This window comes from Bombina bombina, chromosome 5 (genome assembly GCF_027579735.1).
Source record: "Bombina bombina isolate aBomBom1 chromosome 5, aBomBom1.pri, whole genome shotgun sequence".
NCBI lineage: Eukaryota > Metazoa > Chordata > Amphibia > Anura > Bombinatoridae > Bombina > Bombina bombina.
Window position 1 is genome coordinate 899,840,621 of NC_069503.1, and position 27,518 is coordinate 899,868,138.

Consider the following 27,518-nt stretch of genomic DNA (forward strand, 5'->3'; position numbering starts at 1 on the left):
ACAGGTGTTAGACTTTTTTTCAGCCGGCTCTCCCCGTTGATTCCTATGGGGAAATCGTGCACGAGCACGTACGACCAGCTCACCGCTGACTTAAGCAGCGCTGGTATTGGAGTGCGGTAATGAGCAAAATGAGCATGGTTTAAGTTGCAAAGAATACTCAGAGAGAATGTCATTGTATGCTCTATGAGATAGTTTGGGGCTTCATGTCCCTTTAAGTATGAGGAAAAAATAGATATTTTTGTTGTTAATATGACAAATCTTTGCCTACAGGATGCTTTTGTGCTTTTTTGTTCATTTTTGCTGAAACAGTTTTGCATCAAGAACCCCACAATGAGAAAAAAAAAAATGTCATTAATTTGAGATGTTGATTTCAGTCCCACTAATTAGTTTTTCTGTTAAATGTTCACTTACTGGAGAATAAATGGACTAACACAGGTTTTTTTATTTTATATGCTATATTCAAATCTTATGTGGTCTGATACATGACTGTTTTTTATTATTTGTCACTACTTATTAAAGGGACATAAAACCCAAAACCATTATTTCATGATTCAGATAGAACATACATTATTAAACAACTCTCCATTTTACTTCTATTATCAAAAATGTATTCATTTTCTTTATATCCTTTGTTAAAAAGCAGGATGCTAAGTTCAGGAGTGTGCATGTGTCTGCCACACTATATGATAGCAGTTTTGCAACAATGTTATAGATTAGCAAGAGTACTAGATAGTTGCTAGATGGCTGTGCTATTTCCTGTCATGTAGTGCCCAGACATGTGCAAACTACGGCCTAGATTTAGAGTTCGGCGGTAAAAGGGCTGTTAACGCTCCGCGGGCTTTTTTCTGGCCGCACCATAAATTTAACTCTGGTATCGAGAGTTAAAACAAATGCTGCGTTAGGCTCCAAAAAAGGAGCGTAGGGCATTTTTACCGCAAATGCAACTCTCGATACCAGAGTTGCTTACGGACGCGGCCGGCATCAAAAACGTGCTCGTGCACGATTCTCCCATAGGAAACAATGGGGCTGTTTGAGCTGAAAAAAAACCTAACACCTGCAAAAAAGCAGCGTTCAGCTCCTAACGCAGCCCCATTGTTTCCTATGGGGAAACACTTCCTACGTCTGCACCTAACACTCTAACATGTACCCCGAGTCTAAACACCCCTAACCTTACACTTATTAACCCCTAATCTGCCGCCCCCGCTATCGCTGACCCCTGCATTACACTTTTAACCCCTAATCTGCCGCTCCGTAAACCGCCGCCACCTACGTTATCCCTATGTACCCCTAATCTGCTGCCCTAACATCGCCGACCCCTATATTATATTTATTAACCCCTAATCTGCCCCCCACAACGTCGCCGACACCTACCTACACTTATTAACCCCTAATCTGCCGAGCGGACCTGAGCGCTACTATAATAAATGTATTAACCCCTAATCCGCCTCACTAACCCTATCATAAATAGTATTAACCCCTAATCTGCCCTCCCTAACATCGCCGACACCTACCTTCAATTATTAACCCCTAATCTGCCGACCGGAGCTCACCGCTATTCTAATAAATGTATTAACCCCTAAAGCTAAGTCTAACCTTAACCCTAACACCCCCCTAAGTTAAATATAATTTTTATCTAACGAAATAAATTAACTCTTATTAAATAAATGATTCCTATTTAAAGCTAAATACTTACCTGTAAAATAAATCCTAATATAGCTACAATATAAATTATAATTATATTATAGCTATTTTAGGATTTATATTTATTTTACAGGCAACTTTGTAATTATTTTAACCAGGTACAATAGCTATTAAATAGTTAAGAACTATTTAATAGTTACCTAGTTAAAATAATTACAAATTTACCTGTAAAATAAATCCTAACCTAAGATATAATTAAACCTAACACTACCCTATCAATAAAATAATTAAATAAACTACCTACAATTACCTACAATTAACCTAACACTACACTATCAATAAATTAATTAAACACAATTGCTGATCGGAACAGCCAATAGAATGTGAGCTCAATCTGATTGGCTGATTGGATCAGCCAATCGGATTGAACTTGATTCTGATTGGCTGATTCCATCAGCCAATCAGAAAATTCCTACCTTAATTCCGATTGGCTGATAGAATCCTATCAGCCAATCGGAATTCGAGGGACGCCATCTTGGATGACGTCCCTTAAAGGAACCGTCATTCGTCGTCTAGTCGTCGGAAGAAGAGGATGGATCCGCGCTGGAGGTCTTCGAGATGGAGCCGGTCGTCATCGGATGGAAGAACATAGAAGATGCCGCTTGGAGAAGATGTTTGCCGGTCCGGATGTCCTCTTCTTGCCGGATAGGAGGAAGACTTTGGAGCACCGGATTATGGATCGCCAACCCCCGCTTGGGTTGGATGAAGATCTTCGAGCCAGGACGGATCGGTGATACCTGGATGGTGAAGACAAGGTAGGAAGATCTTCAGGGGATTAGTGTTAGGTTTATTTAAGGGGGTTTGGGTTAGATTAGGGGTATGTGGGTGGTGGGTTGTAATGTTGGGGGGGGGTATTGTATGTTTTTTTTTACAGGCAAAAGAGCTGAAATTATTGGGGCATGCCCCGCAAAGGGCCCTGTTCAGGGCTGGTAAGGTAAAAGAGCTTGTAATTTTTGTATTTTAGAATAGGGTAGGGAATTTTTTATTTTGGGGGTCTTTGTTATTTTATTAGGGGGCTTAGAGTAGGTGTAATTAGTTTAAAATTGTTGTAATATTTTTCTTATGTTTGTAAATATTTTTTTATTTTCTGTAACTTAGTTCTTTTTTATTTTTTGTACTTTAGATAGTTTATTTAATTGTATTTATTTGTAGCAATTGTGTTTAATTAATTTATTGATAGTGTAGTGTTAGGTTAATTGTAGGTAATTGTAGGTAGTTTATTTAATTATTTTATTGATAGGGTAGTGTTAGGTTTAATTATATCTTAGGTTAGGATTTATTTTACAGGTAAATTTGTAATTATTTTAACTAGGTAACTATTAAATAGTTCTTAACTATTTAATAGCTATTGTACCTGGTTAAAATAATTACAAAGTTGCCTGTAAAATAAATATAAATCCTAAAATAGCTATAATATAATTATAATTTATATTGTAGCTATATTAGGATTTATTTTACAGGTAAGTATTTAGCTTTAAATAGGAATCATTTATTTAATAAGAGTTAATTTATTTCGTTAGATAAAAATTATATTTAACTTAGGGGGGTGTTAGTGTTAGGGTTAGACTTAGCTTTAGGGGTTAATACATTTATTAGAATAGCGGTGAGCTCCGGTCGGCAGATTAGGGGTTAATAATTGAAGTTAGGTGTCGGCGATGTTAGGGAGGGCAGATTAGGGGTTAATACTATTTATGATAGGGTTAGTGAGGCGGATTAGGGGTTAATACATTTATTATAGTAGCGCTCAGGTCCGCTCGGCAGATTAGGGGTTAATAAGTGTAGGTAGGTGTCGGCGACGTTGTGGGGGGCAGATTAGGGGTTAATAAATATAACATAGGGGTCGGCGATGTTAGGGGCAGCAGATTAGGGGTACATAGGGATAACGTAGGTGGCGGCGATTTGCGGTCGGAAGATTAGGGGTTAATTATTTTAAGTAGCTTGCGGCGACGTTGTGGGGGGCAAGTTAGGGGTTAATAAATATAATATAGGGGTCGGCGGGGTTAGGGGCAGCAGATTAGGGGTACATAAGTATAACGTAGGTGGCGGTCGGCAGATTAGGGGTTAAAAATTTTAATCGAGTGGCGGCGATGTGGGGGGACCTCGGTTTAGGGGTACATAGGTAGTTTATGGGTGTTAGTGTACTTTAGGGTACAGTAGTTAAGAGCTTTAGAAACCGGCGTTAGCCAGAAAGCTCTTAACTCCTGCTTTTTTCAGGCGGCTGGAATCTTGTCGTTAGAGCTCTAACGCTCACTGCAGAAACAACTCTAAATACCAGCGTTAGAAAGATCCCATTGAAAATATAGGCTACGCAAATGGCGTAGGGGGATCTGCGGTATGGAAAAGTCGCGGCTGAAAAGTGAGCGTTAGACCCTTTAATCACTGACTCCAAATACCAGCGGGCGGCCAAAACCAGCGTTAGGAGCCTCTAACGCTGGTTTTGACGGCTACCGCCGAACTCTAAATCTAGGCCTACCTATCTAGATATCTCTTCAACAAAGAATAACATGATAACAAAGCAAATTTGATTATTGAAGTAAATTGGAAACTTTTTTTAAATTGTACTCTCTATCAGAATCATGAAAGAATTTGTTTACGTTTCATGTCCCTTTAGGGTCAATCTACCATTGGTGCAGCAAGTGCAGTGGCACAAGGGCCCAAGTGATGGGAGGCCCATATCAGCCAGTGTATACATTGGCCTTTGCAGAATGTGTACAATCCTAATGCAGGGAGCTTTTATAAAAAAAACACTACCTACAAATTGCATGTTCATTTTTTAATTTTTAATATTTGATTAATAGTCATACTTGCATTGTTGTGATCTTTATTAATAGTATTCTCATTTAAAAAAAAATGTGTTTTAAAAGGGATTTCTTAAGTGTGACCATCTGAATGCATATTTTAGGTTGTCAGGATGGGCAGACTATGCGCCATTTTTCTATTGCTAGATAGTCGCTTTTCAAGTTCCACAAGTATTGTTTTAGACAATATTTATATCTACTGTTCGTTGAAGCTCTGTTTCCATTTTGTTTGTGAACCGTAAATGACGCAGTCATGAATGCTCATTCCAGTTTAAAAGTTCAATAATGTAGGCACAAGCACTCTCAGGAACAACCTTTGGTTTTGCATGGAGGAACATCCCCTATAAAAACCCGGTCCCAAACCTGAGATCTTGTTTAAGAGTCTTCTAAGCAGATACAATGTTGCAATGCAGCAGGTTCACAATTTACAGTTTAATGAATGTTAAAATTCTTTAAAAGAACATATTATAAGCCCTTTGCATAGAAACCTATAGTCGCCATCTTGTTTACAGTTCACGCTAAAAAGGAAAAGGTGCTTAAATAAACAAAAGAGAATTCAAAGTTATGTTTGTGGTGGATTTTATAGGGCATGTGCAAGAATTGGCTCTGATTCAAAAACACTGTGATAAACTATTCAATATATATCAGCAAGACAAGTGGGTGGATTGGAATCTTGACTCTTGTGCTGTTTAGTGTTTTACTTCACTTTTTTCCTCAGTTGCATGAAGGGTGCCAATTTTTCTTGGGTAGACTGCATACAGACATCTATAACATGACATTCTTAGATATCCTTGTATCACTACTTTTACAATAAATACATATAAACAAAAAAATATTGTATTTTGTTATGGGTGGTGAGGATCAGAACAATAAACTGCCTTGAACATAATAATACCAATTGTAACATATCAACTGGGTACTAAAATATGGATATATGGAGCATCATTAAAGGGGTGCTCACTTTTGCCCTCCCACACTCACCAATACTAACAGAGTTCATTAGTTGAATGAGATATAAAAATCATTGGATTTCAAAATATACTTAAAAAGAAGAGAAATGCAAGAACGATGCAGTAATTTAATATATACTTAAAAGGTGGTTAATAGAAAAACCTTCCCCTTTAAGTAACACAAACTAGAGCAGCATACATTTCCAATAAACACTGGGATAAATACATATAAACACATAAATAAACACATAAATATATATAAGTGCATTGGAGCCATTTGCAGGTAAGTACCTGAAAAACATGTCAAATCATATTTATGTAATATTCATATTTAATAAAGTGTTATATTGTGTATTTACTGTAAATATTTCACATTCCAATGTACTTCACATAAGGGAATATGTTCTAAGTATTTATAAATAGATATTCCTGTATATATCTATACCTTTATATAATCATATAAATATGTAGGTTTAGATATACAGTATATTGTACCAAAATACCATTATATATATATATATATATATATATATATGTATGTATGTATGTATGTATTTATGAATAAATAGGACATATTCTTCTATGTGAAGAACATTTGAATGTGGTATATTAATATTTCATGTCGGGTTAGCGTACTTGAGAAATGCGATCGGGTTTGCGCATGAGTAAGTGTGTTAGTTCCCCCCCCCCACTTTTTGCGCTCCATTGAAGTACGTTAATGGGGTCACAATATTCAAAGTTCAGGTTTTTGTGCGTATCGGGTTAGCGCTTGTGCAAAAACGTTTTACTTTCAACTTGTAATACGCGTGCTACCTGACGCGAGCAAAAAGCCTCCGTCTAGCGGAGTTAACACACGAGTGGGAGCACAAACTACCGCTCCACTCATAATTGAGACCTTAATTCTCCTGTGCAGTATTAGAAAGAAACAATAAAGGCTGTTTTTTTCATTTTTAACTTTAAGACTTATATTTATAGGTGTTCATAAATATGTAAATAGTTTCCATTTACATCAGTTTGATTTTTTTTTTTACATTGGATATACTTTTCCAAAAGTGTTTTCTGCCTAAGGGAATACGATATAAAAAACTGTCAATAGGGCAGAAGCCTCTTATTACTTAACAAAAGCAAAGAAACACACAACAGTATAAATGTTGCTTTAATATATACATTGTGAGCCTATTTCATATGTATGTAAGTAAACTAGGAAGCACCAAGGGAGACAGGAGACTATTATATGCACATATAAGTAAAAGGAACAATTACAAATTGAAATATATGCAGAATTCAATCTACTCTATGAACATCTGTTTGAATATTGTACGTCAGCTTCGAAAAAAAATGTTTAATTTGTAATTTAATAAATGGAGGATTTAGTGTGCAGAAAAAAGTTATTCAAATATTAATATAGATTGAGGCATTTGCAGATTTTTATACTATAGCTAATGTATTTAATTAGTGAAAATGTAAAATTATATTTTCATTATTTTCTTGTAACTAAAAAAAGGATAGAGTCAAAGCAAAAGCTAAAAATGATAATGCAATTTAAAGTCAGAAACCATTTTAAACAAAAACATACTATCAATATCTGCTCCATACAGAATGTTACATCTCTATCTTTTGACTATAAGATCCCATTGGGCCAAGGTGGATGTCTAGTGTAGACAACAGATTTAAATTTCCCATTCTTTAGCACAGGGAAAGATAATAATTGCCATCTAAGTGCACTTTAAAATATGAAAATATATTGCATCTATTCCAGCTTTCGTTTAATGTGCACATAGTTCAAATTAGATTTATGGTAGAAAATGTTTTTGCTGTTTTATTTTTTTTATTAGAATTCGCCTGAGGACTGCACAAAGAGATATCGATAAAATACAATCTAAAATTTTATTTTTCTCATTTAAGGTCAAATTACGAGTGGAGCACAAACATTTGCGCATAATCGCTAGCTAGTTTTCGCAATTGTTTGCAAGCAGGTTAAATTACGCTCGTATTACAAGTTGAGTGTAAACAAGATCGCGTGATCGCAATCACGATTTACGCTAGAATGATTACCACGACTTAAGAGCTGTGGTTAACTGTTTCGTGAAACATAAAAGTCTTACAAAAGACATCAAAAATACATTACAGTTGCACCATCTAATAAAAATGATTAAAAAAAAATATTGAACACAAAAGTTATAAGTGTTTGAAGATATGAGATCTCAGGTGTTAGAAAAAAAAGTCAGGCAAAAGACTTAACATACAGCTACGTACATTTACATGTCTAAATATATATATTGATGTATATATAAATAAAATATATATATATATACAGTATATATATATATATATATATATATATATATATATATATACATATATATATAGGCAAGAGAGAAATGCACTCCTAACTTCCAGAATCAGCCCTGGGTGCAGCAAAAAGATAGGCAAGCAAAAGGACAAGCGCACTCCAAGGGAAACTTTACCAAGTCACTTTATTCAGTGAACATTTTCAGACCTGATACAGTCCGTCCTCAAACCAAAAGTGTACACTTTTGGTCTGAGGACGGACTGTATCAGGTCCGAAAACGTTCACTGAATAAAGTGACTTGGTAAAGTTTCCCTTGGAGTGTGCTTGTCCTTTTGCTTGCTATATATATATATATATATATATATATATATACATATATATATATATATATATATATATATATATATATATATATATATATATATATATACATATAAATATATATCTAAAAGAAAATGTCCTGACTGACTGACTTATCAACGGCCAGCTCAAACCTTTTAACCTAGGAACGTGAAAATTGGAGGGTAAGTTGTTTTTATGACGTAGTCACCCTGGAAATTATGTCCCTAATGGGGTAAAAAAGGGGGTGAATTTTTGAATGAGGATACATATATCTCAAAAACCGAAGATGTTACAATTGGTATTTACATTCTCCTTTAAAAATAAAGAAACACTTGTTTTACCATTTCCCAAAAATCCACTTAAGGGGAGGTGATTTATGAGGATACCTACTGTATATCTCAAAAATCAAAGATGTTACAGATGTGAAAATTGGTATTTCAATTCTCTTTTAAATATAAAGAAACACACATGTTTTACCATTTCCCTAAAATCCACTTAAGGGGGGTAAAAAGTGTGTGGGGGGGTCATTTATGAGGATACCTATATCTTAAAACCAATGATGTTACAGACATGAAAATTGGTATTTACATTCTCCTTTAAAAACTAAGAAACGTGTGTTTTACCATTTCTTTAAAATCCACTTAAGGGGGGGTGAAAAAGGGGGGGGGGTAATTTATGAGCATACCTATATCTCAAAAATCAAAGATGTTACAGACATGAAAATTGGTATTTACATTCTCCTTTAAAAATAAAGAAACACGTTTTACCATTTCCCAAAAATCCACTTAAGGGGGGTGATTTATAAGGATACCTCTATCTCAAAAACCAAAGTTGTTAAAAAAGTTAAAATAATAATTTAATACAATTGTAAAATAAGTTTACAATTTACTTTACTTGTCTATCCCCTCTTTATCCTAAAAGGGGTACAGGTGAGTAGGATAAAGAGGGGGTAGACAGGTAAAGTAAAGTGTTTCACCTTCAATTAAATCGGCAAGCCTTTCCCTGTAGTAGTTGCATTGCATAGAGAACAGGGATGGAAGGTCAGATCAGGAATTCCAGGAATTCGTAGCATGTTTGAGCTGCAGGAGTTGTGCATGAGCAACCCGTCGGATTGAGAGGAACCACGTCTCCGGAAGTGACGTGTTTTCACACTCTGACGGGTTTGATGTTTCGACAGAACACCACAATCGATACTGTATAAATTAGCTGTCATTACTGTATTGCTTTAGTGAAAACCTGCAAAAATGCTGTGAATCCACACAGACAATACATTTTTAGTTAAACCATTTTCACAGCGTAAGAACACCAGATTTTTATCTGCAAAACTTTAAGCTCTCTCTGTTCAGAATGGCATCCTGTAATCCCTTTCTGTACAGTAAGAAATTACAGTTTTGCAAGAATGAATTTGCTCATTTTCAATGGTATAAATGGCGCTTTTTGAGAGAGTTAGAAATATTTAAAAGCCTGCTTTTATAAACAGGAAAACCTGCGGCCATTTTGTATGTGAGCTATTAATAGCCTATTAATATACAGCTTGGTCACTGTCTCCTTTATCTATGGCCATGCGGATGGCACTCCGATGGTTCGCCATCCTCTTCTTTATGTCAAAATAAAAAGAGAGAAGTGCTCAACCTGGGAATGAACAATAGCATAATAGCTTGTTCTATGGCTAGTTACCACCCAAGAAGCAGCCTCTTTTTGCTCAACATGTGCCTTTCACAGAGAAGAACTTTCCTGAAGTATATCAATCTGATCCTGACTTCACAGCACAGTCCAGGCAATCCCTCTCTGAATGAGAGAAACAGCAAAACCCCAGACGTACGTTTCGGCCTATTGTGGGCCTCGTCACTGAGGTGCAGCCATATCACTCAAGGCACACGATCAATGGGTCCACGTCTGAATTCCCGCATCACACTTAGGGAGACTTCCCCAAGTGTCATAATTTGCATAAATAAAAAGAGATGTGCCAAGTCGACCATCCTCCTTGTAGATTCGAAGATCAATGAAGTCGATAGTGATCTTACTGAAAGATATCTTTACTTTGGTAGGACAGTCTGAGTTGTTAAAGGTTGTCACCCACTCATTCAATGACACTTCATTGCCTTTCCAAATAAGTAGAATGTCATTAATGTACCAGCGGTAAAAGGTGATGCTTGGTTGTATATAGACCTGTAGTATGTTTTCCTCCACATGTTCCATATATAAATTGGCAAATGAGGGTGCCATATTGGAACTCATGGCCGTCCCAGTAAGTTGCAGGTAGAATATGTTTTTGAAGCTGAAATAGTTGTATCTGAGACAACATGTCAGCAGTTGTTAAATGAATTCGGCCAGTGGTCCCACATATATGTATTTCTGTAAACATACCAAGATAACCTGTATACCTTCTTCTTGAGGAATTACAGTGTAGAGACTGTTAACCTCCATACACTATCATATACAATAAAATAGAATTGTGGGTGCCTAAAAGGCCAGTCTAAGTAGTATGAAACAAGAATGATATATAATTAATATGTCTAAAAAATCTTATAATATTGTCTAAAAAGGATGAGTATATAAACTCATATAGACTCAAATACAAATACAAAACACAGTAGATCTCATATACGACCATTGAAAAAAATCTAATCGTAAATCAGTTTAAAAATACATATGTTAAAACTTTAATATGATATCACACATAAAATATAAGTATGTAGCACACTAAAAATATTTGATAGCACACTTAAATGGGGTTATCTCTCATATAGATATTAACCTTAAATAAAAAAACCTTTAATAAAAGTCTTCAATAAGAAATAAAATTCAGATATAAAAACTGATAATTTAAACTCTGCTGCAGACAGAGAAAACATTGGTTTTAAAAGAACCAAATGAAAGTCAAAGTAGAGTGAACCAGGTCACAGAACTGGCAATCCAATTGCCAAGTAAACTTCCAAGTAAATGTTAGCAGCTGTATTTACAGTGCAAAGTGGAGACAGAAAAAGTTGGTATCTTGTAAACGTAACTCAGGAGCTCCGAGTATTTGTATCCAACAGTGAGTGGTTATACCTCCTCACAAACAGCTCTGGGATCCTTATGGGGTAATCAGAAGAAAGCCGCCGAGCTCCTCTACTGTACGTCCTATATTCCGCCCTCAGCCATTTAAAAAAAAAAAAAAGCTGTCATCCTCTGAACAGTTCCGACAAAGTCTTAGGAACTGACCTTTAGATATTCCATAACTGGTATGCTTGGGATGGCAGCTCCTTGCATGCAGAAAAGTATTAGATGCTATCGGTTTAACATATAATGATGTACTCACCCTTTTTTCATTGGGCAAACCTATCAAGATAATATCAAGATAGGGTATTTGGATTTTATCATAGCTTGAAGTAAAACTCAAGCCTACCTTATTATCATTGAGGTAGTTGATAAAAAGTTCACAGTTTGTCTGTGAATCGGACCAAAAAAACAGGAGATCATCTATATAGCGTTTATAGCTAGTTATAGATGCCAGAAACAGATTTTGGTCAGTATATAGGTGCGTAAGCTTCCACCAGGCCATAAAGATATTGGCATAGGCTGGGGCAAACTTCGCACCCATGGCTGTCCCCCTTTGTTGCAAATAGATATTCCCTGAAAACTCAAAATAATTGTGCATTAGCAAAAAATCTAACACTCTCAAGATGTATTGCTTTAAATCTGCATTGTAAGTGCTAAACTTGTCCAACATAAATTTGGTGGCTTCTAGCCCTTTGTCGTGTGGGATGACTGAATAAAGCCCAACCACATCAACTGTAAGCCAACCCATATTAGCGTTCCAGGTATAATCTTTCATCAATCTTAAAAGGTGCTTGGTGTCCCTGAGGAACGAGGGTAGCTTATAGACTAGAGGTTGCAATAATGATTATAACCAATTCAACACATTTTCAAACAAGGAACCAATGCATGAGACGATGGAACGTCCCTTCACCTCCTCCAAGGACTTATGCACCTTGGGGAGGTGATGAAATATCGGAACTACTGGATATTGTGAAGGAATTCACAGGTCTCATCATCAATGAATCCCTGGTATATACCGTCATCAAGCAAATCTAGAATGAGGGCTCCAAAGTGTTGTGTAGTATCCCCGGGCAACCTAATGTACACATCCCTGTCCAAAAGTTGCCTTTCTGCTTCCATTATATAATAGGATTTGTCCAAAACCACGATGGAGCCCCCCCTTATCGGACTACTTGATGACGATATTGTCCCTTTGCTGGAGTTTTTTAAGGGCTAACTTTTGATTTTGAGTCAAGTTGTCCTTGGTTTTTTAATCTTCCTTTTCTAATTTCAGTAGATCCTCCTCCATTCTTTTATGGAAGGATTCCAACACTTGTCCCCTATACTGCATGGGATAAAAGATGGATTTGGGCTTGAAGCCCTTATGGCAACTCACTAGACTCTCTTCTACCAAACTTTCAGATTCCAATGTATGTAGGCTCAAAAAATCCCTAGCTTCAATGGGGTTGAGATAATCATACTGTGGAATGGTATCAGGAGTCAAAAACTCCTTATCTACCGACAAATTACGTTTGTAAAATTTCTTTAATGTGAGACCACAAATGAATTAAGGTGTCAAAAACATTAAATCTAGAAGTTGGGACAAAGTTTAGACCTAGGCTGAGGACCTCAATCTCATATTTAGTCAAGGGAACCCCAGATAGATTTATGATGTTGGATCTCTGTACTTGTTGGCCTGACTGCCCCTCCTCAGTGGATACTGATCCCTCTGCACCCCTTGTCTTCCTATGCCTCTTCTCCTCCTTCCTCTTGTCCCTGAGCCAACTGAAAAACCTGTTGCCCTGTTGGAATGTCAGCTCTATGTGTGTTTTGTGCTTTCTTTTACTTGTTACCCCTAGAAGGTTTAGAAGTATCTGATCTTTTTAAGATCACTGTTGTGCCTGGCTTTTCATTAGCTTTATTAGATTCTACGGTTTCTATATTGTGCTCATTAGGTTGGGCTAAAGATTGGGAGGGGGATGCATATGTGGTGCATTGGATCCAGTTGCCTGGACCAATTCTGCTCCTTCTTCATCAGTGGATTGTCCACTAGACATGAATGTCACAAAATCCTGAAGATCATCATCCTCATTAGATTCCGGGTCTGTATCTGAAAAGGACACTCTCTTCTGGGCCTTATTCCTTTCTTTAGGCTGGTACATCCTTTTGTTAGCTTGGTTCCTATTTCTTGAGTTTTTCTTGGGGTTCCAATTATAAACCCTGTTGTTTTTATAGTCCTATGAATCTCTTGAGTATTTCCTAAAACTTGATAATGTCCAGTTCTTTCTTAGCTCTGTCCACAGTGAGTTGCAAGATACTATCCAATTTGGAATAATCTTGATGCTCCATGAAGGTATTAAGGTCCTTTTGGATGTTTTCAATACTTTCTCTGGCCTCCATAAGCTTATCTTCTTTGTGCTTGATGATAAGCGTCATAAGCCTAAGTGAACATTCAGATAATATAATGTTCCATTCTGAAACAAATTTTTCATCTGTGTTGATAAATGCCGATAATTTCTTACTGCGTAGTCCCCTAGGGACCATGCTCAATGAAATGTACTTCTCTAAGGTACGTTTGTCCCACCATAGTTTGTGTTCCTTAATAAATGCTCTCTCCATTGCCATAAAAACATCAGATATATCCAAAAGATTCAGCTTGTTTTCAAAGGTCTCCTCTAGGCTGGGTCTTCTCTCCTCCAAATTAGCCACTGTTTTCATGGAGTAAAACTGTTGGGCCATCTTTCCCTTGCTGTATGATACATGTATTAGTTTAAACAGATTAAATTAATCATCAGCTGTGTGTTTCCATCAAGTAAAAGCACAAATTCATATGCATAGATGTATATAATGTTATAATATATAAAATTAACAAATGAGATTAAAAATAATAAATTAAATAAAAATACACTAATAATAATTGAATAATAATATTAAATACAGCTGATAACATTTACTTGAAAGTTTACTTGGCAATTGGTTTGGCAGTTCTGTGACCTGGTTCACTCTACTTTGACTTTCATTTGGTTCTTTTATATCTGACTTTTGAGTCTTTTATTTGAGGTTTTTTATTTAAGGTTAATATCTATATGAGAGATAATCCCATTTAAGTCTGCTATCAAATATATTTTCAGTGTGCTACATACTTATATTTTATGTGTAATATCATATTAAAGTTTTAACATATGTATTTTTAAACTGACTTACGATTAGTTTATTCAATGGTCGTATATGAGATCCACTGTATTTGAGTCTATAAGAGTTTATATACTTATCCTTTTTAGACAATATTATAAGATTTTTTAGACATAATAATTATATATCATTCTTATTTCATACCACTAAGACTGGCCTTTTAGGCGCCCACAATTCTCTTTTGTTTTATATGATATTGTTAAACTAGGTTGTAGGGACCGGGTACTATTGTGGTGAAGGCCATTTTTTTGTTATTTATAGTGCAAGTAGTGTTGCTCCTAACATCCATACACACCAGTAGGTCATCAGGTGGTACCTCTGTCAATTCCATCAATGTCTCCACCAAAGTCCAGGAATCTCTTAAATAGGATGCCATAGTTATCATCGGTTGCAGAATATGATCCAGAAAAATATCCAACTCCCAAACTCCCAAATTATGTGGTATGCATGAAGAATATGTCCCTGCATCAACTGTAAGCTAAAAAAAAAGCAGATATTAAGGTGAAACACGTTTCGGATATAGCTGGAACTGTAATGGCACTGTGAAGGGACATTTTGGTATTAAAAAATATATAATCTTTATCCCCTTAACAAAAGTCTTCAACACTAATACTGGAAGTGTGGCTGGATATAGGCCTATCATAACGCTGCTGTTAAAGTGATGGTAAACTCTCCCCTTTATAAAATCAGATCTGGAATGTTAGTAATATTTTAGATGGAATTTCATTCATAATTTGTAAGGAAGATGCACTATAACTTACTTTGTAATATAGATTTGAAATTCAAATGCCCCGCGCTCAGCCTCCCTCTTCAAAAGTCAATTTTTCTGTGAGCTAACGGTTTGAATTGTTGTCCAATCAGTGCTCTAGCTACAACAAAAGTGCCATATGGGGAGAGCACAGATTTGAGATTAATTCAAACTGTTTGCTCAAGGAAAAATTTACTTTTGAAGTGGGCGGCGGAGAGCTGGGTATCTGAATTTCAAATTTATATTTGTAAGTAAGTTTTCCTGATAGATACCAAAAGGGGTGCACTATTTTTTTGTCTTATTGAGGTGAGATCTGCACAAAGATACTTTGTGGGGACCATGTATCCTCTTTTTTGGTCACTATTTCACAGTATATTTATTTGTATATCAAAGTTTTCAAGAAGGCAATCTTGTCAAATCTTTATATGCTTTGTACAAATGAAAAAAATAGAATAACTGGAAATTCAAAACATAGTCACCATTTTCAGAACTCCAAGTATTTTTTCTTATTCTTTGAAGGGCAGGTTATTTTGTTTGTGTGGTAACATAAACTGTTTTAGCACTAGAGGAACTTTCCATTGTCAGTGATGAATCTTCTCATAATATATTCAGCACATAGCTTCAACATATTCATCATAGGTGTTTTCAGTATAAATGAACCCAGTGTTTTACAAATACATGTGTAATATATATTATATAATATTTTTTTATCAAATCTCAAAATAACTAAATACCATTATTATTATTGCCAGATGTCCACCTGATTAAAAAACGTATTCTAATAATTTTGCTGAATACAGAAGTATAAGAAACCTGATGTTGTTAAAGGCAAATTAAACTCAAAATTTAATTTGGAGCATGCAATTTTAAACAATGTTCTAATTTAATTCTATTATCTAATTGCTTCATTCTTTTGGTATCCTTTGTTTAAAAGCATATCTAGGTAGGTTCAGGAGCAGCAATGCACTACTGGTAGTCAGCTGCTGATTGGTGGCTGTACACATTTGGCTCTTGTCATTGGCTCACCTGATGTGTTCAGCCAACTCTCAGTAGTGCATTGCTGCACCTTCAACAAAAAATTCTAAGAAATAAAGCTAATTTAATAATATAAATTAATTGGAAAGTTGTTTAAAACTGCATACTCTGTCTGAATAATTAAAGAGAAGATTAGTGTTTCATGTCCCTTTAATGATAGTACTATTTAGAATTGTTGAGCTCAATATTTTCATTCATGGTTGAATTTTTATACCCTTCATGTATTTTCATGACTTGCATAACTCTGACTTAGAACATGAAAGTCAAAGATGAATCACAATGATGTATTTATTCAACTACAGCTCAAAGTTATGTTTTATAGCCAAGAGGCTCCAATAACAAATATCTCAACAGTTAACTAAAAGCCTTTGTGTTTTTAAAGCCAATCTTGTTATAAAAAGGAATATTAGATTAAATAAAACAGACAAACATTAATCTTCAAATCGTATAGTACAAAAGCATATGCCCGTTCATCATTTAGTTCATTTACCTGTGTACAGGAAGTGCCAAAGGTAGAAAGGGCTATAAAATAAAATGTCATCAAAACTGCAAATCAATGATCTCACATGGTGAGACATCCTGAGACACAAAACAAATACAATTTAATCATAACAGTCCAAAAACTGACAGTAGCAGCCAATACAAATTTATTAAAAACATTTTGAAAATAGGAATATTTTACATATGCTACATAAAAGATAAAGGCAGTGCCAGATTAAGAAAGAATACACATATTGCACTCACAGATGTACTATAATGTAACAATATTAATACTCTCTTGTTAAAACTTAACTTTTATTCAAAGTCTAAAAATTAAAAGCAAGTGATGTTTTCCCTTCTGATTACTCTTCGCAAATCCCATTTATGTGTTTTTATCACTTGCTTTTAATTTTTATTTTGTACGTCTGTGAGTGCAATATGTTTATTCTTTTGTTTTCAGTTCTTAACTGAAAAACCTTGTTCACAAGTCTAATACAATACACTGCACCTTATCCTTCACATGATTTAATACATCAAACTGTCAGGGTTTCACCCTGCTTTGTTTGCTATTCGGGGCTGGTTGCCATTTTACTTACTGAATCGGAATCTGATGCAGAGGCCTCTATTTATCAAGCTGTCAACCGCAAATACGCTGGAATTCCGCAGCGTATTTGTGGCGAGCCTGATTCGCCTTAGTTATCAAAGGCTAGAGACAGTCAAAAGTAGAATTCAGTGACGTAACATACGATCCGCCGGACTCAGTCCGAGACAAATCGATGGTTACGTCACTCCAGATGTTCCGAACGCAAGTTAGGCACAATCTGACTACTTTTGGAAGTTATCAAGATCCTACCAGGTACGCTCGGCACTTTTCTGGCCCAGCGTACCTAGTTTTCAATCCGCCTCCCTGGAGGCAGCGATGCCATAGGAATCAATGGGAGTCTGACAGCAGCGAAAGCTTATGTTCGCTGCTGCCCGATATCCCATTGATTCCTATGGGAAATGTCTACACCTAACACCCTAACATGTACCTCGAGTCTGAAAAACTCTAATCTGCCGTCCCTACACCGCCGCCACCTACATTATACTTATTAACCCCTAAACTGCCACTCCCGGAGCCCACCGCCACTCTAATAAATTTATTAACCCCTAAACCGCCACTCCCGGAGCCCACCACCACTCTAATAAATTTATTAACCCCTAAACCGCCGCTCCTGGACCCCGCCGCCACCTACATTATGTTTATTAACCCCTAATCTGCCCCCCTACACCACCGCCACCTACATTATATTTATTAACCCCTAATCTGCCCCGCCTACACCGCCACCACCTACATTATATTTATTAACCCCTAATCTGCCGCCCCCTACACCGCCGCCACTATATAAATTTTATTAACCCCTAAATCTAAGTCTAACCCTAACACCCCCCTATCTTAAATATTATTTAAATTAATCTAAATAAATTTACTGTTATTAACTAAATTATTCCTATTTAAAACTAAATACTTACCTATAAAATAAACCCTAAGATAGCTACAATATAACTAATAGTTACATTGTAGCTATTTTATGATTTATTTTTATTTTACAGGCAACTTTGTATTTATTTTAACTAGGTACAATAGTTATTAAATAGTTATTAACTATTTAATAACTACCTAGCTAAAATAAATACAAAAGTACCTGTAAAATAAAACCTAACCTACGTTACAATTACACCTAACACTACACTATAATTAAAATAATTACGTAAATTAACTACAATTAAATAAACCTAATTACAATTAAATAAAATTAACTAAAGTACAAAAACAAACAAACACTAAATTACAGAAAATAAAAAAATTACAAGAATTACTAATTACACCTACTCTAATTCCCCTAATAAAATAAAAAAGCCCCCCAAAATAATAAAATTCCCTACCCTACACTAAATTACAAATAGCCCTTAAAAGGGCCTTTTGCGGGGCATTGCCCCAAAGTAATCAGCTCTTTTACCTGAAAAAAATACAATACCCCCCAACATTACAACCAACCACCCACACACCCAACCCTATTCTAAAACCCACCCAAACCCCCCTTAAAAAACCTAACACTAACCCCCTGAAGATCACCCTACCTTGAGCCATCTTCACCCAGCCAGGCACAAGTAGACCTCCAGAGGGGCAGAAGTCTTCATCCGATCCGGGTAGAAGAGGACATCCAGACCGGCAGAAGTCTTCATCCAGACGGCATCTTCTATCTTCATCCATCCAGAGTGGGTCCATCTTCAATCCATCCGACGCGGAGTATCCTCTTCCATCAACGTCCTAATGAAGAATAAAGGTTCCTTTAAATGACGTCATCCAAGATGGCGTCCCTTAAATTCCGATTGGCTGATAGGATTCTATCAGCCAATCGGAATTAAGGTAGGAAAAATCCTATTGGCTGATCCAGTCAGCCAATAGGATTGTGCTCACATTCTATTGGCTGTTCCAATCAGCCAATAGAATGCAAACTCAATCCTATTGGCTGATTGGATCAGCCAATTGGATTTATCCTACCTTAATTCCGATTGGCTGATAGATTGGCCAATCGGAATTCAAGGGACACCATCTTGGATGACGTCATTTAAAGGAACCTTCATTCTTCGTTAGGACATCGATGGAAGCGGATGCTCCGCGTCGGATGGATTGAAGATGGACCCGCTCCGGATAAATGAATATAGAAGATGCTGCCTGGGTGAAGACTTCTGCCGGTCCAGATGTCCTCTTCTGCCCGGATCGGATGAAGACTTCTGCCCCTCTGGAGGTCCACTTGTGCTCAGCTGGGTGAAGACGGCTCAAGGTAGGGTGATCTTCAGGGGGTTAGTGTTAGGTTTTTTTTAAGGGGGGTTTGGGTGGGTTTTAGAGTAGGGTTGGGTGTGTGGGTGGTGGGTTGTAATGTTGGGGGGGTATTGTATTTTTTTTTTTAGGTAAAAGACCTGATTACTTTGGGGCAATGCCCCGCAAAAGGCCCTTTTAAGGGCTATTTGTAATTTAGTTTAGGGTAGGGAATTTTATTATTTTGGGGGGCTTTTTTATTTTATTAGGGGGAATAGAGTAGGTGTAATTAGTTTAAAATTCTTGTAATTTGTTTTTATTTTCTGTAATTTAGAGTTGGCTTTTTTTGTACTTTAGTTAATTTTATTTAATTGTAATTAGTTTTATTTAATTGTAGTTAATTTATGTAATTATTTTAATTATAGTTTAGTGTTAGGTGTAATTGTAACTTAGGTTAGGGTTTATTTTACAGGTAATTTTGTATTTATTTTAGCTAGGTAGTTATTAAATAGTTAATAACTATTCAATAACTATTGTACCTAGTTAAAATAAATACAAAGTTGCCTGTAAAGTAAAAATAAATCCTAAAATAGCTACAATGTAATTATTAAATATATTGTAGCTATCTTAGGCCTAGATTTGGAGTTCGGCGGTAAAAGGGCTGTTAACGCTCCGCAGGCTTTTTTCTGGCCGCACCATAAATTTAACTCTGGTATCGAGAGTTTAATCAAATGCTGCGTTAGGCTCCAAAAAAGGAGCGTAGAGCATTTTTACCGCGAATGCAACTCTCGATACCAGAGTTGCTTACGGACGCGGCCGGCCTCAAAAACGTGCTCGTGCACGATTCTCCCATAGGAAACAATGGGGCTGTTTGAGCTGAAAAAAAACCTAACACCTGCAAAAAAGCAGCGTTCAGCTCCTAACGCAGCCCCATTGTTTCCTATGGGGAAACACTTCCTACGTCTGCACCTAACACCCTAACATGAACCCCGAGTCTAAACACCCCTAACCTTACACTTATTAACCCCTAATCTGCCGCCCCCGCTATCGCTGACCCCTGCATATTTTTTTTAACCCCTAATCTGCCGCTCCGTAAACCGCCGCAACCTACGTTATCCCTATGTACCCCTAATCTGCTGCCCTAACATCGCCGACCCCTATATTATATTTATTAACCCCTAATCTGCCCCCCTCAACATCGCCGACACCTGCCTACACTTATTAACCCCTAATCTGCCGAGCGGACCTGAGCGCTACTATAATAAAGTTATTAACCCCTAATCCGCCTCACTAACCCTATCATAAATAGTATTAACCCCTAATCTGCCCTCCCTAACATCGCCGACACCTACCTTCAATTATTAACCCCTAATCTTCCGATCGGAGCTCACCGCTATTCTAATAAATGGATTAACCCCTAAAGCTAAGTCTAACCCTAACACTAACACCCCCCTAAGTTAAATATAATTTTTATCTAACGAAATAAATTAACTCTTATTAAATAAATGATTCCTATTTAAAGCTAAATACTTACCTGTAAAATAAACCCTAATATAGCTACAATATAAATTATAATTATATTATAGCTATTTTAGGATTAATATTTATTTTACAGGCAACTTTGTAATTATTTTAACCATGTACAATAGCTATTAAATAGTTAAGAACTATTTAATAGCTACCTAGTTAAAATAATAACAAATTTACCTGTAAAATAAATCCTAACCTAAGATATAATTAAACCTAACACTACCCTATCAATAAAATAATTAAATAAACTACCTACAATTACCTACAATTAACCTAACACTACACTATCAATAAATTAATTAAACACAATTCCTACAAATAAATACAATTAAATAAACTAGCTAAAGTACAAAAAATAAAAAAGAACTAAGTTACAGAAAATAAAAAAATATTTACAAACATAAGAAAAATATTACAACAATTTTAAACTAATTACACCTACTCTAAGCCCCCTAATAAAATAACAAAGCCCCCCAAAATAAAAAATTCCCTACCCTATTCTAAATTAAAAAAGTTACAAGCTCTTTTACCTTACCAGCCCTGAACAGGGCCCTTTGCGGGGCATGCCCCAAGAAGTTCAGCTCTTTTGCCTGTAAAAAAAAAACATACAATACCCCCCCCCCAACATTACAACCCACCACCCACATACCCCTAATCTAACCCAAACCCCCCTTAAATAAACCTAACACTAATCCCCTGAAGATCTTCCTACCTTGTCTTCACCATCCAGGTATCACCGATCCGTCCTGGCTCCAAGATCTTCATCCAACCCAAGCGGGGGTTGGCGATCCATAATCCGGTGCTGAAGAGGTCCAGAAGAGGCTCCAAAGTCTTCCTCCTATCCGGCAAGAAGAGGACATCCGGACCGGCAAACATCTTCTCCAAGCGGCATCTTCGATCTTCTTCCATCCGGAGCGAAGCGGCAGGATCCTGAAGACCTCCAGCGCGGAACATCCATCCGGACCGACGACTGAACGACGAATGACTGTTCCTTTAAGGGACGTCATCCAAGATGGCGTCCCTCGAATTCCGATTGGCTGATAGGATTCTATCAGCCAATCGGAATTAAGGTAGGAATTTTCTGATTGGCTGATGGAATCAGCCAATCAGAATCAAGTTCAATCCAATTGGCTGATCCAATCAGCCAATCAGATTGAGCTCGCATTCTATTGGCTGTTCCGATCAGCCAATAGAATGCGAGCTCAATCTGATTGGCTGATTGGATCGGCCAATCGGATTGAACTAGATTCTGATTGGCTGATTCCATCAGCCAATCAGAAAATTCCTACCTTAATTCCGATTGGCTGATAGAATCCTATCAGCCAATCGGAATTCGAGGGACGCCATCTTGGATGACGTCCCTTAAAGGAACAGTCATTCGTCGTTCAGTCGTCGGTCCGGATGGATGTTCCGCGCTGGAGGTCTTCAGGATCCTGCCGCTTCGCTCCGGATGGAAGAAGATCGAAGATGCCGCTTGGAGAAGATGTTTGCCGGTCTGGATGTCCTCTTCTTGCCGGATAGGAGGAAGACTTTGGAGCCTCTTCTGGACCTCTTCAGCACCGGATTATGGATCGCCAACCCCCGCTTGGGTTGGATGAAGATCTTGGAGCCAGGACGGATCGGTGATACCTGGATGGTGAATACAAGGTAGGAAGATCTTCAGGGGATTAGTGTTAGGTTTATTTAAGGGGGGTTTGGGTTAGATTAGGGGTATGTGGGTGGTTGGTTGTAATGTTGGGGGGGGTAGTGTATGTTTTTTTTTACAGGCAAAAGAGCTGAACTTCTTGGGGCATGCCCCGCAAAGGGCCCTGTTCAGGGCTGGTAAGGTAAAAGAGCTTGTAACTTTTTTAATTTAGAATAGGGTAGGGAATTTTTTATTTTGGGGGGCTTTGTTATTTTATTAGGGGGCTTAGAGTAGGTGTAATTAGTTTAAAATTGTTGTAATATTTTTCTTATGTTTGTAAATATTTTTTTATTTTCTGTAACTTAGTTCTTTTTTATTTTTTGTACTTTAGCTAGTTTATTTAATTGTATTTATTTGTAGGAATTGTATTTAATTAATTTATTGATAGTGTAGTGTTAGGTTAATTGTAGGTAATTGTAGGTAGTTTATTTAATTATTTTATTGATAGGGTAGTGTTAGGTTTAATTATATCTTAGGTTAGGATTTATTTTACAGGTAAATTTGTTATTATTTTAACTAGGTAACTATTAAATAGTTCTTAACTATTTAATAGCTATTGTACCTGGTTAAAATAATTACAAAGTTGCCTGTAAAATAAATATTAATCCTAAAATAGCTATAATATAATTATAATTTATATTGTAGCTATATTAGGATTTATTTTACAGGTAAGTATTTAGCTTTAAATAGGAATCATTTATTTAATAAGAGTTAATTTATTTTGTTAGATGTAAATTATATTTAACTTAGGGGGGTGTTAGTGTTAGGGTTAGACTTAGCTTTAGGGGTTAATACATTTATTAGAATAGCGGTGAGCTCCGATCGGAAGATTAGGGGTTAATAATTGAAGGTAGGTGTCGGCGATGTTAGGGAGGGCAGATTAGGGGTTAATACTATTTATGATAGGGTTAGTGAGGCGGATTAGGGGTTAATAACTTTATTATAGTAGCGCTCAGGTCCGCTCGGCAGATTAGGAGTTAATAAGTGTAGGCAGGTGTCGGCGACGTTGTGGGGGGCAGATTAGGGGTTAATAAATATAATATAGGGGTCGGCGGTGTTAGGGGTAGCAGATTAGGGGTACATAGGGATAACGTAGGTGGCGGCGCTTTGCGGTCGGAAGATTAGGGGTTAATTATTTTAAGTAGCTGGCGGCGATGTTGTGGGAGGCAGGTTAGGGGTTAATAAATATAATACAGGGGTCGGCGGGGTTAGGGGCAGCAGATTAGGGGTACATAAATATAACGTAGGTGGCGGTCGGCAGATTAGGGGTTAAAAATTTTAATCGAGTGTCGGCGATGTGGGGGGAGCTCGGTTTAGGGGTACATAGGTAGTTTATGGGTGTTAGTGTACTTTAGGGTACAGTAGTTAAGAGCTTTATGAACCGGCGTTAGCCAGAAAGCTCTTAACTCCTGCTATTTTCAGGCGGCTGGAATTTTGTCGTTAGAGCTCTAACGCTCACTTCAGAAACGACTCTAAATACCAGCGTTAGAAAGATCCCATTGAAAAGATAGGGTACGCAAATGGCGTAGGGGGATCTGCGGTATGGAAAAGTCGCGGCTGAAAAGTGAGCGTTAGACCCTTTAATCACTGACTCCAAATACCAGCGGGCGGCCAAAACCAGCGTTAGGAGCCTCTAACGCTGGTTTTGACGGCTACCGCCGAACTCCAAATCTAGGCCTTAGGGTTTATTTTATAGGTAAGTATTTAGTTTTAAATAGGAATTATTTAGTTAATGCTAGGAATATTTATTTATATGTATTTAAATAATATTTAAGTTAGGGGGTGTTAAGGTTAGGGTTAGACTTATGTTTAGGGGTTGATAACTTTATTATAGTGTCGACGGTGTAGGGGGGGGCAGGATAGGGGTTAATATATATAATGTAGGTGGCGGCGGGCTCCGGAAGCTTCGGTTTAGGGGTTAAACAATGTATTTATTTGCGGCAGGGTCCGGGATCGGCAGGATAGGGGTTAATAACTTTATTTAGGTGGCGGCGGGGTCCGGGAGCAGCAGGATAGGGGTTAATGACTTTTTGTAGTTGGCGGCGGGGTCCGGGAGGGGCGGTTAGGGGTTAATATATTTATTATAGTTGTGGCGGGGTCCGGGAGCGGCGGTTTAGGGGGTTAATAAGTTTATTTAGTTGCAGGGGGCTCCGGGAGCGGCGGTTTAGGGGGTAAAACTGTATAGTATAGAGTGGGTGCTTAGTGACAGGGTAGCAAGAAAGCTGCGAATAAGCCGAAGAGCAGCGAGATTGATGACTGTTAGTTAACAACAGTCCGCTGCTCATCGCACCGTACTTGGTGCGCGGCTTTTTGACAGTTTTCTTGATAAATTTTGGCGAACGTATTCAGGTCAGTGGCGGCAATGTTAGGCGATCTTAGGCGAGCGTATTGGGGCCGTCGAATGCAGGTAAGTAGACAGCTTGATAACTAGAGGCCAGAGTGTGTAACACTGCTCTCTCATCTGGGCGCCCTCTTATGGCCAAACTGGTGAACATCATCAGTGTGAGACAGGTTGCAGTCCCAGGATTATTATGTCAAACTTATTATTTAAAGGGCCTCTGTTCAGTATGCTTTTGCCCTTGCGTTTTCTTAGACTTGTTTGTTAGTCCTGTTCCTGTGTATTACTTGGCTTTTCTGACTTCCCTTCTGGTTCCTGATCCCAGGCTTGTTCCTAACTCTCTGACTACTCACTTTGGCTTTTGACTCGGCTTGTCTTACTACCAGCTCTGGTTTTGACTCCTGGCTTTTCATTTTACTTGTGGACTTTTTATTATTTTTTGTTATTAATAAAGGTATGATTATTTTTGCACTTCATGTCTCAGTGTAATTCCTGGTACCCTGACATTATGCAAAAGCCATGAATCATGACCGTGCTAATAATCCACCTTTACCCACCATAATTTCCCAGATGGATGAAGAGGATCACTAATTGGATCAATTTGCACTAGCCCTGCAAACCCTTCTGACTCGCACTGCACATTTGGATCAGTGTCCCACAAGTTATGGATGCTCCTTTTCCACTGCTGCACCTAGACCTACCAGGAGCATATCTGGTTCTGCACCCAGGGGTGGAACTACCGGGGATGTAGAGGGTGCAACTGCAACCAGGCCCCCGAAGGGGGGGGGGGGCAGCTTGAAAACTAAATAAAACATTTTTCTTCTTCAATAAAAAACGCTGACCTGCCACTGCCTGCACTGATATCATGTGAGTTTGACGTGATGCTTCACTAGTGTCTCTGTCTCTGACTACAGGGGTTAGTGTTTTTGTTTGTTTGTGTATGTGTGTATGTATGTATTTGACTGTGTGTGTATTTATGCATGTATCTGTGTGTGTCTATGTTTGTGGAACCAGCAGATTACAGACCTTGTTACTACAGCATGGGGAGGAGGCGGGGGGTAAAAAGTGTCACTATACAGTACCACTATATACATTACTGGGGGCTGGACCATGTCACAGACTACTGTGGTCACTATATAAAGTACTATATAAAGTACTGGGGCAGGTAGGGTCAGGCCAGCCATATCACCGGCAGATTACAGGCTGTGTAACTAGCTCACTATATACAGTACCGGTGGGTTAAACAGTGTCACTATATACATTAAAAGGGGGTCAGACCATCTCACAGACTGTGGGCACAGGGTACCTCCTTTTGCAGACATGAAATCTGATTCACAATTTTTTTCTCTGTTAAATGTTAAAAAAAAAGATATGTATCAAATTCACATATTTTTTTTGGGTGGGGGGGGCCCTTCTTAGATTCTTGCACCTGAGCCCTGTGGTTTCTAGTTACGCCTCTGCTGCACCTCTACCTCAGTGATATGGAGGCAATCCTAATCAGTGCAGAGGGTTTTTGAACCAGGTGGGCATTTATTTTAAGATGTTACCTCAGGAGTTTCCTTCTGACAGAGCTAAGGTGTGATTTCTCATCTCTTTACTCTCTGACACAGCTCTTGCTTGGGCTAATCCCTTGTGGGGGACTAATAAACCAGTGATTTCAAATTACCCTGAATTTGTGGCCTCCTTTCGAAGGGTATTTGATGTTCCGGCTCGCTCCTCCTCTGCTGCTAAATGACTCATGTCCATTCAGCATGGTATGAAATCTGTTGCTCAGTATGCCATTGAGTTCCATATGCTTGCCGCAGAGATAGGATGGAACAATGAAGCCCTTGTTGCCACATTCTTTCATGGGCTCTCTGATGCGATTAAAGACAAAGTTGCTACCAGAGATTTACCAGAGGATCTCGAGGCATTGGTGTCTTTTTAATCCTAATTGACATCAGGCTCAGAGAGAGACCCTCTTTCAAGGAGCGCTTGTGGAAGCCTCCTGTTCCGTTGTCTCCTACGTGTTCATTCCCACCCATGCCTCACTCTCCTCCCATGCCTCCTGGTCCTTAGTCACCAGGTAATGCAAAGCCGATGAAGTCGGGATTCACTTGTCTCTCCACGGCGGAGAGGGCCTTTAGGAGGAGGGAAGGGCTCTGCCTCTATTGTGGGTTACAGGGCCACCTTTTAAAGTCTTGTCCTACACAGCTGGGAAATGCTCACACCTCCTCGTCCCCGGAAACGCTAAAGGAGAAACCTTTGGTCACAGTTGTCCTTTCCTGGGTGAACTCCTCCATAGTCACTCAAGCTTTTATTGACTCCGAAGCTGCATGCTATATCATTGACAGTGCTTTTGTATCAAAGCACTCCATTCCTGTATTGCCTCGATCCGTTCCACTTGCTATTGAGGTCATTGATGGCAGGCCTTTTCAGCCCACACTCATTACTCATGAAACCGCTTCGTTATCCATGGCTGTTGGGGCTCTCCATTTTGAAAACCTCCAGTTCCAGGTGATAAACTCTCGCCAGTGACGTGCTGTCATAGGAGGCAGGTGAGGCAGGTGAGGCAGCTGTCCTATCTGTGTAATTACACCTGATTTAATTAATAAAATAAATAA